The following is an 11,838-nucleotide window of genomic DNA, read 5'->3' as shown; positions in this document are numbered from 1 at the left end:
CAGGGGCCAAAGGTTTTAAGCCCAAAGAATGAATCTTTAACTGTGGAATTTTAGGAATTAACTAATTATTGAAGGAGAAATTCATTGCTCAGATAGTCACTTCCCCATGCTTTCTGTTCCACCCCTGGAAGTGATAGGCATTCTGCATACTTAGTAGTCAACACCCAAGTGGGAAGTGGTGACTAATAAGTAAGATGGATAATTTTCTTAGTAGTTAAGTTTTTGTTTAAAAAGGCACCAGGTTTCTTCTGTTTCTTATTTAAGAAAGAAGTGCCTAATCTCTAAGTAGGAAGGGCAGAACTCCCAAACAGAATATTATTGCTATCAATGACATTGTTATTAAACATTTTTTCCACTCAACTAGGGGAACCACCGGCATAGGAATTAAGGCAGTACCTGTATGTTTGCATTTGCCGTGTAAATATCCAGTTGAGGCAAAAGGGCTTTGCTTCCTTAGAAAGAAAGATCACCTTCTTGTAGGAGACAGAGGGCAGAAAACATAGATTAAGTCCAATTTTTGAACCCTATTGAAACGGCTAAACACCATTTATCTGAACACAGCACCACTGGTGGGCTCAGCATTCTGAACTGAAATTTCATGTTTAGACCATGGTTTGGGATTCATGGATAGAGCTTTGGGCAAATAATTTGCTACATCCTAGACTTCTACCACTCTTGCTGCACCATTACCATTAAACTAATAGCTAATTTTTAAGTCAGTCCCTCTAGCAGTCATGTGGCAGAGATTGCTACAAGGTTCATTTTACAGCTGAGAATAATAGGCTTGGGTGACATGTTACACATCAAAACAGTGGTTGAGACAGATTCTAGCCCAGGCAGTCTTTTGAAAGCAAAAGCAGTTTGAATTTTTAAAACTTGCTAAATTAATCAAACCAGGAGGCCTTTAGACCAAGGTGGCTCTAATGCCATGGCAGTCTGCATAAAAGCAAACCAAAATCTCAGCCTGTAAATACCTCAAGGTTACGAAATTCAAATGCTAAGGACAACCAATCACACACAGCCAAGTAGGGTTCAAGCTCTAGCCAATCAAACAATTTCCTTGCTTTTCTTCCCCCCCTTTCTCTCTGTAACTCTTCCTCCTGGCTCCTCTCTGCAGAGTGCTCCTAACTCCTTCCTGTTTGGTAGTTTGGCCCTATTCCCACTGAGTTTTGCTCAGATAAACTCTTTAAATTTTTAATATGCCTCAGTTGACCTTTTCACAAACTTTAAGACCAGATGAAATTCATAAGTTTCTTGATCCATCTTACTTCTCTAATAATAATCATCATCCATATCTTCAGTTTCTTCACTGTGCTAAGTATTTTAAGTGTATTATAGGTTACATATGTTTAATAATCTTTTAATATCAACTTAAAGGTAAGCATCATTATCCAGCTTCTATACTTGAGATCATGAATCTTTAAAATTGTACGTGGGCTCCCCTGGTGGCGCAGTGGTTGAGAGTCCGCCTGCCGAAGTCGGGGACGCAGGTTCATGCCCTGGTCTGGGAAGATCCCACATGCTGCGGAGCGGCTGGGCCCGTGAGCCATGGCTGCTGAGCCTGCGCGTCCGGAGCCTGGCTCCGCAACGGGAGAGGCCACAACAGTGAGAGGCCAAAAAAACCAAACCAAACCAAACAAAAAAATTGTACAAAGCAAGGGCTCTTTGCTTATAAGCCTCCCAATCTTTCCATCCTCCTGTCTCTCTTGTTGAGAATAACTCGAATCATCTCAAGAGTGGAAATTCACTGTCATTTCTACTCTTGAAAACCTTTGGGTGATAACACTATAAATGAAAAGGACACCAGGTCCCGTTTGTTTAGGAAGATTGACTATAATTAACTGCCCGGTAATTTAATAACATTTTTTTCTACTATGCTTTTGTAAAGATCAAAAAGGAAGTACCTAAACTGACTGTCCGTATTTTGCATTAGTATAAATGGGTAGCAGTGAAAAGAGTCCCACACTGCATAATGTACATACAGTGCATGGGTATATGCAAGTGCTCTGAACACTGTGCTTCTTCCTAGTTTTGTGATTTGGTCTCCACTGAAAATAAAATAGTGCCATCTGGTGGAGGTTAGAACGTGTGGAAGCCTCACCTTCAAGTTCACTCGACTCAGTTTTGTTCAGTTTGATATTCTACATGTTTCTACAGTAGGCTAGGTGACCTGCAGGGTATCTGGTCACAAAAATAAGTAAGATGTGATTTCTTCCCTCAAAGAACACACAATATTGCCAGGCTGCTGGCATGGAAATTGCCAAGGATATACAAAGTGAATTAGCTATGTATATACATATATCCCCATATCCCCTCCCTCTTGCGCCTCCCTCCCACCCTCCCTCTCCCACCCCTCTAGGTGGTCACAAAGCACAGAGTTGATCTCCCTGTGCTGTGCAGCTGCTTCCCATTTGGTAGTGTATATATGTCAGTGCTACTCTCTCACTTCATCCCAGCTTACCCTTCCCCCACCCTGTGTCCATCCCAGTTTACCCTTCCCCCACCCTGTGTCCTCAAGTGCATTCTCAACGTCTGTGTCTTTATTCCTTTCCTGCCCCTAGGTTCATCAGAACCTTTTTTTTTTTTAGATTCCATATATATGTGTTAGCATACGGTATTTGTTTTTCTCTTTCTCACTTACTTCACTCTGTATGTCAGACTCTAGGTCCATCCACCTCACTACAAATAACTCAATTTTGTTCTTTTTATGGCTAATATTCCATTGTATATATGTGCCGCATCTTCTTTATCCATTCATCTGTTGAAAGATACCTAGGTTGCTTCCATGTCCTGGCTAATGTAAATAGTGCTGCAATGAACATTGTGGTCTATGACTCTTTTTGAATTATGGTTTTCTCAGGGTATATGCCCAGTAGTGCGATTGCTGGGTTGTATGGTAGTTCTGTTTTTAGTTTTTTAAGGAAACTCCATACTGTTCTCCATAGTGGCTGTATCAATTTACATTCCCACCAACAGTGCAAGAGGGTTCCCTTTTCTTCACACTCTCTCCAGCTTTTATTGTTTGTAGATTTTTTGACGATGGCCATTCTGACACGCGGGCCTCTCACCGTTGTGGCCTCTCCCATTGCGGAGCACAGGCTCCGGACGCGCAGGCTCAGCGGCCATGGCTCACGGGCCCAGCCGCTCCGCGTCATGTGGGATCTTCCCGGACCGGCGCATGAACCCGTGTCCCCTGCATCGGCAGGCAGACTCTCAACCACTGCGCCACCAGGGAAGCCCTGGTAAAACAGTATTTTAAACTCATAAAATAATTACTGTAGAGATCTCCTGAGTTATTAAAAAGAAACAAAAAACCAAAAACGTTTTACTTAAGCAAAGAGAGAAAATTTTCTTTTTATGTTTGGACAAAGTGCAAAATAAAGCCTCAAAAAAAGTGGGCATAGTTTCAATCTTATTCTCTGGAGAACTTTGATACATGAACTTTAACCTTCAACTGTGAGAGGGACATGGTCAGGATAGTTGGCCATCGAACTATGGAAGAAAATTGAATAGGACTAAGATTTGGTGCCCAGGACAGGCTAATAATTTGTCAGCCATTTCAAACTGTTAATGAATAAATATACAGTGTATTCATTTATTTAATAGGCAGGGTCACTTCCATTATAGAGTTTAGTTTAATTTAAAAGAAAAAAAATTCTGATCTCGTTTGATCAGAGAGGGACCACTTTACATTTTGCCATAAATAGAAGGAGTTGTCTGTGAGGTCATCAGAACCATTTTTTTCCTGAATTTTCCAGTGATGTCTTCCAGACCCTTATAGGTTGGTAACCCAGGTCATCTAGCCTTCTCCCTCCTCAGATTACAGAGTGATGTGCTGGCTCTGTAATGTGAGCTCTGAAAGGGTTTGCAAATATCCTATCATCTTAGTGTTCCCTGATTGCTCTGTGTTCAGATCTCCAGCCCTTTCTGGGGACTACAGATCATCCCAGTAGGCAACTAGACACGTACATACAAACAGGAACCCTTTATGTGTAATATAGTATAATAATTAGGCTGAAGACTTCATGAGTTACTGTCAGGCTTATTTACACTACCAAAGTTTTTGATTAGTAACAATTTTCTGTTACTCAGAAATATGTTCTACTTAAAATTATATGTCAAGGTATTTGCTTAGAGTGGTAAAACATGTAATAAAATGTTAATAACTGATGAAATAGATGTATGTATGTGTATGTCAGTGTTCATTGTTTTGCTTTTTCAATTTTCTGAGGGTTTGACATTTTCAAAATAAAGTTTGGAGAAAAATTAAGAGGTAGGGTGTAATGAATTTCTGAAATGCATTAAATCTATGGGTGAAGATGTGTCACTATTACTTTTAGTCTGATCACTGGGAGACATCAGGATGATATATAGACGACTGAGGAAACAGTTTGGAGAGAAGAAAGAGAAGAATTTTCTATGGCTGAGGGAATGGGGAGTCTAGTGTTTCAACTGAGTACGTTTTGTGATACACATCAACTACACACTCATTAGAATCTTTGTATGTTATGTTACTTTTAAAATTCTGTGTTATTCTAATTAAACAAATCTACACTGTTGGTGAAAAAGATGTAATTCAAGCCTCCATGCCAATGGGCATTGCTGAATTGAGTCCAATTATTGTAATGGCTATCAGTAATTATCTAAGATAAAGTTTATTGAGTTTTTAAAACATTAATGTCTCTATAAAGGAGAAGGTAAATCACAATATCCAATAATGAGTGATAGGGTCTTACAGTGGCAAAAAAGACACGGAAAACAATGTGTGTTTGCTGAAATATATCATAGCCACATTTTGTTCTTTCTTGTACAGAATCCACTATGTCATCTGCAGGTGAACATTCACAGTTGTACATTTAGCTCAGTTTTCAAAAGAAAAATCTTTCAAATGTATAAATATTATGGACTGGCATAAACAATTATTTTGCCGTGCTCTTAGTTTTTCATTAACGTTAAGGTTTACGTTCTGGGACTCTACTGCCACCTAGAGGAAATCAGTTTTAAGTATCACTTATTTGCAGTGCTTTTCCCAGTCCCTTGTAGATCAAGTTCCCACAGTTGTGGCTTACTATAATGCTTTATTTTTTCCTTCTTTTCTAAGCAAACTTTGAACTTAGTTTCTATAGGAGTATCTCATAGTAAAAATTATAACACGTGAAAAAAGAAGAAAATTAAGAAACTTCATCCATTAATGGAATAAGAATTTATATCAAGATTAAATTGTATCCTTGTCATTTATTAATGTGCTGTTGCAGATTCCATAGTTGCTCTACGAAGCTGGTAATTTGAAAATAATTTTAAAAATTCGAAGCAAATTTGTTTTTTTTAAGAAGATGTATTATGTAATGTATTTGGAAGAATAGTATTGGTACAAAATTATGATATTATGTGTGTATGTCTAACAATTTAGGCCTCATTGTTCCATGTCTATGCATACATTAAAATTTTACTTATGTACTTTAAATCTAAATTGGGGAATGCATTCCCCCTTAATTTGGAAAACTAGATATACGTAGTCTGATTCATTCTTAAATATATGTTCTTTTAGGGCTTAAACAGAAAGATCAGTCACTAAACAGGGTGTATTAAACGTATTGAGAAGAGTTTTATAGTCTTTCTGTGGTAAAGGGACATAAACGCAACATGAGTATGGGAGAGATCTATTTTGAGGTCGCTCACAAAGCTGTGGAAGCACAAAAGAGGCAGACGGTGCAGCCACAAATGAGGCTACTGAAAGGAAACGTTGCCAAACCCAGGAACTCCCATAGCTATTTGCATAAGTGCTAGCAAAGTTCCTCAGCCGATCTGGTCCTGCACCCCAGACGCGGAAAAGCAGATGAGGCAGCAGATGACCGTTTACGTTGCCAGGGTGTGTGAACCAGCGAACATCCCCCGCATTACTCACTAAGTAATGAGGAGGGGCTTTAGATATGTTCCACAATTCAGATGGGCCTGCCAGTTGGCCCCTGGGCTTCATTCTGTGTGATCCATACACAGCAGAGACACTCAGGAGGCAATGCAAATGAATCAGCAGACAGCAGCGAGGTCCCAGCAGCAGCAGGCAAGGTACTGCCTATGCAACAGGGCGTGATGACAGATAATTAGCTGTGACATGCCCTCGATGGCAGTGGGATGAGAGCGTTCAGTTGGAAACCAGTGTGCAGCGTGGCTTCATGAACCACGAGATTTAACTTTGGAGCATGAACTCTTTTTTGCCAAACTAGTTTTTAAGGAAGTTGTCAGAAAGAGTTAAGTTTTCAAGATTCTAGGAATGAAAGAATTTAGTAAGCACCTACTGCATTCCAGGCATTGGGAGATGTACTTACCATACAAAGTCATTTTTAATGTTCTAAAAATTTCTGTTTTGAAAGAACTGCCTTTTCTGTTACAGATAAGAAAAGAAGTAATGCAACTTGCTCAATGACACATTGCTAATAAATAGAATAGACATGAGGCCAAACTAGGGCTGTCTGGGTTTAGAGTTGTCCTGTAATTTGCCTATTTCAATCAGATGTTGAGGACTTTTTAAAAAAGGAATTTAACAGAAGGTCCCCCCTTTTTCTACTCTTTGGGTTTACTCAACTTGAGTTAAATAAGTTTTTCTTACGTATTTGACATTTTTATATCATGCTATTTGTTTATTTCTTCTTTAAAGTATTAAATTGGTTATTTAAAAAAATTACTGTAAAAGACTCTATTGGAACAATTGGAACAATTTCATATGGACTGTATATTAGAAAATAATATTGTAACCATGTTAAATTTCCTGAATTTGACAATTGGATTGTGTAAGAGGATGCCATTGCCATTCTTCTTAGGGGACACACAGAAATGGGGATTAAAAAGTCACAATATCTGCTACTTACTTTCAGTCTTGTTCGGGAAAAATATTAATCATGATATGTACACAGGTAATATGAAACTAGAGTGACAAAGGAAATGCGCAAAATGTTGACAATTGGTAAATTTAGGAGACTGTATGCAGGAGTTTGTTGTATTCTTGCATCTATTGTCTAGGTTGGATTTTTTTTCAAAGTAAGTTAAAACGAATTGATATTCTCTTTAGCCTTCTATTAGGCCAGTTTTTCTTTGACAGCTTTAGGCGTACATTTGCAAAGTTAGCCCTGACTTTCATTATGTGTAGTCTCAGGGGCTGAGTAGAGCTGATTCCCACAGCTGACTAGCCCTTTCACCCTTGTCACAAATTATCAGTGTCTTTGGTGCTGGTGTAATCGTCTATTGTATGTGAAACCCATCTGGGTGATCTGCCCCTCACTCTTCATTTTGTGGCCTGCAAGGGCCTGATGATAAGTGATTGTGATAAAGGAGGATAATGTATACAAGAGAGTTCTAGTCAATAAGAAGACACATTTTTGTCATTATTATTCAGTTGGGAATTTCAGCCATGTGGAGATTATTAATCTCACAGGCCATTTTTCTACCAAAATGAAAAACTGCATTTCTTCTGCTTTCAAGGATCACATGAACATTTTTTTAAACCAGAAGACGAAGAGCAGATGTCTTCACTGTTCATTTCAGTTGGAGACATTTGATGTTCATAATCAACATTTTGAAATGTGTTCAAAGCTGCCATCTTGTGGTCAGATTCTGTTCAACTTTTAGCAGATATATTAATAAAAAGCTGACTAAATCCAAAGACTAGAAGGAAAGAACATTGCAGAAATACATTTTACAACATGTCAGAAGGTCTGTTTTGAAGCCTACATAAAAAAATACAAGAGTGTATTTCTACGTGTAATTTACTTAATCTAGCTGACTGATGACCAGTCTTACTCATTTCTGTTTGAGAGCCACGACAGATTTTATTCATTGTTCTTTCTTTCCTTCTTGCCCAAATTAAAAGTCTAAAGTTTCCTATTTCATAGGTGGAAAAATTAAGAATAAACTTCTGCTTAGTGACATAAATTTTTAAGTCAATCATTCTTTACTGAGATTTCAAAAAAAGTCACTCTTTTCTTTAAAACTTCCTTTCGAAAAGTCAGCGTTCACGAACAACTACAAATGGCCTCTGCTCCAATCTTCCCCACATACAATTCACACTTCAAGTTGATTCTTTTGATTTTGCCTCTTTATTTCTAAACAGAGACAGTATATTTATTACCTTAAAAAAAAATTAGAGGTAGCATGTTTTAACGTTCTATTGAGGACAGTGGGGATTCAGCTTTTATCATAGACCTGTTCAGTGTACTTTTCCAGCAATTTTCTCATCCTCTAGGTTTCAGCTTAAATTTCACTTCTTTAGCTGATTTTCTTTAATCACCTATCTATCAATTAGATGCCACCCTCCACCACCAGATGGTTTTTTTTTTTTTTTAAAGAAAAGCACACTGTGTGTTTCTTTCATTCTGCTATAATTATTACATATCTTGATTGTTTTTGCTTGTTTATTGCTGTGGCAGTACTCCCAGCTGCCACAATTCCAGATTCTTTCTTTCTTATCCCTTACGATTAGGATTCTGATTTTATTCAGGATAGTAACCAGCCAAACAACAAACCACCACCAACAAAAAACTCCCTCAATTTTTTATACTCTCCTGCCATGTGATAAACTTCTAATGCAATATAGGCAGAATTTGGGAGGATATCCATTTCCAAATAAAAAGAAAATTTCTATGTGGGATAGATATAAAGTCTAGAGATGTGGCAGCCATTTTACAGCAGTGACAGTATAAATAAAAAGGTAAAAACCACACACTAAAGGTGCTGGAGAAAAGTTATTAAGAGCCTGTACTCTTGAAGGCGTCATTGTGCGGTCTTACTTCCCTTGGGCTCTGCCTTTCAGACTTCCTAGTTTGTGAGAAAATAATGCATTCCTAATACAGTGCATTGGCTTTGCCATTCTCTTTCATCTCTTTTCATTCTCTTTCAAGCTCTGTTAGGCCACGAGCACTATGAACCTTGTTTATACTTGTGGCCTTAGATCAGGTTTTCTTAACCTCAGCACTATTGACGTTTTGGGCTGGATTATTTTTTGATTTGGAGGGCTGTTTTGTGCATTGTTGGATGTTTAGTAGCACCCCTGGCCTGTACCCACTAGATGCCCGTAGAATGCCCCACCCCCAGATGTTGCCTGGGGGTAAATTGCTCTCCAACTGAGAAGCATTGTCTTAGATGATGGGTTCAGTGCCCGGGAGATACTGACCAATAGATATTGGCGGTATTATCAAGATGATTCATTAATTGGATGTGAGGATTGAGAGAAATGGTAGAATTCAAGGGTGACTTCCAAGTTTCTCTCTTGGGCTAGTAATCGTATCACTTAAAAGATGGAGAGGCATGTTCCAGTTTGTTAATGTTTCTCTTAAACCGTGACCTTTAAGTCAAATCAATACTCCAGATGTGACTCAGACACCACAGATTTCTGTTCCTGTGTTAGTGACGCATAATACCTTAGCACTTCCATAGTATTTCTTTCCTCTTTATCAATCACATAGCATTCCTCCCCCCACTTTATTGGTTGCATTGCACTATTGCCTTATCCTGGCCTTGAAATTCACTAAAATCTCCTGCTAGCTTCTGTCTTGTTCTACCCTTTAATTTTTCAATTGTGCTTTCAAAGTGCGAGATTTTGCATTTTTCCTTTTACATTCAGTTCTTTCATATCAAGCTCTGATCTTGGTTTGTTAACATGTTTAAATTTTTTTTCTTTTTTCTGTTTCATATTAGCTCTCTGTGCCCAAATTGATCTTCCATTGATTGGTTGCTTGTGTAATGATTTTGACTGGGAATTGGCGAAGAACAAAATACATGATGTTACTGGGTCTTCATGGACTGAGCTCAGAACAAGTATCTCATAACCAGTCTTGGAACAGTTATTTTAATAGACAAATCTTCTTTCTCCCTGCGTCCAGTTTTAAAGATTACATGGAGCTGTAAGTGAGCACCATCTCTGAAATCTGCTTATAGGAAAGAAGACAGGATATAACTTCAGAGGGATACAAAAGTAATAGCTTTTCATTCTTGATTATATAGGAAGGTCCAGTCAGACATTTGTACTCACTCTGTTTAGACTGTAAAGCTCAGCTCAGTTTGTGGTATTGGCATGCAATGTATGCTTATGCAACAGGAAAGATTTGGTTTAAGTGGTATGCAATGTGCTTTCCAGTGAGTACATAATAATTTCATTTACTGTGTTTTATAAGAGGGCTGGAGGACTGGGAACAGTGAAAAATCTCCCAAGATTGCAGAAGAGTATTATTTACAGTGAGTAATGTAGCATATTATAGGGGGAGTAATGGTTACCTGATCAAGATAAGTCTTAAGATCTTACAGAGCTGTAAAATAAATAGAAAGAAGTCCTTGAGTAAAAGAAAAATAAAGCAGCACATTTAGGGAGAAATTATCAAAGCTGTATTTATAAGATAATGGGTGTAGCTCTCTATTAGAGTTAGGATTTCTTAGAATTAATGCTCATGTTTTGGGACAGGCTCTCCTCTCTCCCATGAACTCTTTGATATTAACTAGTCTCTTAGTTTGTACTCTGACCATTCCAAATCATTCTTTTTTTTTTTTTTTTTTTTGCGGTACGCGGCCTCTCACTGCTGTGGCCTCTCCCGTTGCGGAGCACAGGCTCCGGACGCGCAGGCTCAGCGGCCACAGCTCACGGGCCCAGCCGCTCCGCGGCACGTGGGATCTTCCCGGACCGGGGCACGAACCCGCGTCCCCCGCATCGGCAGGCGGACTCTCAACCACTGCGCCACCAGGGAAGCTCCCAAATCATTATTAATCATCATTATTTAAAAATATTACCTCCACCGTTGTCTTTCTCAGGCATACTTTGTGACTGTCCCCTGTTCTCTCATTCCAAATTTGGAATTCAAATAGAATGAATTCCAAATTTCTGAGGATTGCACATAGGACATTGATTTTATTCCCAATTTATATTTCTTCTCCCCTCCATGAAAACTGTGCTCTAACCACACTGACCTGCTTTATAGTTTTGAATGTTCCATGCTCTTTCAAACTTCTGTGACTTTGCTCATGCTGTCACTTCTGCATGGAGTCTCATTCTCTACTCTTATATTTGGTAAATTCATTGGTATTCCTTAAGGCCCAAGTCAAATGTCACCTTAATTTTATGTTCCTGACTTTCCCCTCCCCAAATCCATAGTGTGTGCTTGATACATGTTTGTGAAATGAGTACTTAGTAAATCTCCAAAAATATGAAGTAAGGAACTCAGTTTCATTGATGTTTATATAAAAATAAACCTTACATTATACAATAATTTCTCTGAAAAGCTTTGAGTACATAAGATTTTAATAAATCAAAATGTATTCGAGAGAACCAACTGAGTAATGCTCTTTGAAAGTTAAAACAATATTATTGTTATATACATTCTCTTTCACTAACACGTTTTGTCTGTTTATCTTGTGTACATAGCCTGAAGATTGCTTAATAGCAGGAAACCCAGTAACCAATCAGGTGTATATAACTTTAATCTTGTTTCTGTTTATTGAGTTGGGAATATGACACTACCCATTTTCTATAGTGTATAATTATTACTGATATTATTTCTTTTTAACCAATTTAACCAATTTTCATTAAAATGTCTGTTCATATAACCAACCAACTATAAGAGTTCTTCATTGGGAATATTATTTCTGTAATACAAGATCAAAAAGAGAAAAAATGTTTTGTTAAAAGATAGGAAGAAATTAAAGAATGACATTCTCACAGAATTGTACAGAAAAGGGGGACTGATGAAATAATATTTTAATATTTTATTTTGAAAATATATAAAAGGCTGATAAATGACAAGAAAATGGTATTTGAATTAAACACCATGAACTGATGCTATTTGTAGAGCACTATGACAC

Source organism: Lipotes vexillifer, unplaced genomic scaffold (genome assembly GCF_000442215.2).
Source record: "Lipotes vexillifer unplaced genomic scaffold, Lipotes_vexillifer_v1.1 scaffold31, whole genome shotgun sequence".
Taxonomy (NCBI): domain Eukaryota; kingdom Metazoa; phylum Chordata; class Mammalia; order Artiodactyla; family Lipotidae; genus Lipotes; species Lipotes vexillifer.
The sequence above is the reverse complement of the archived record's forward strand: the minus strand, read 5'-3'. Positions refer to the sequence as shown.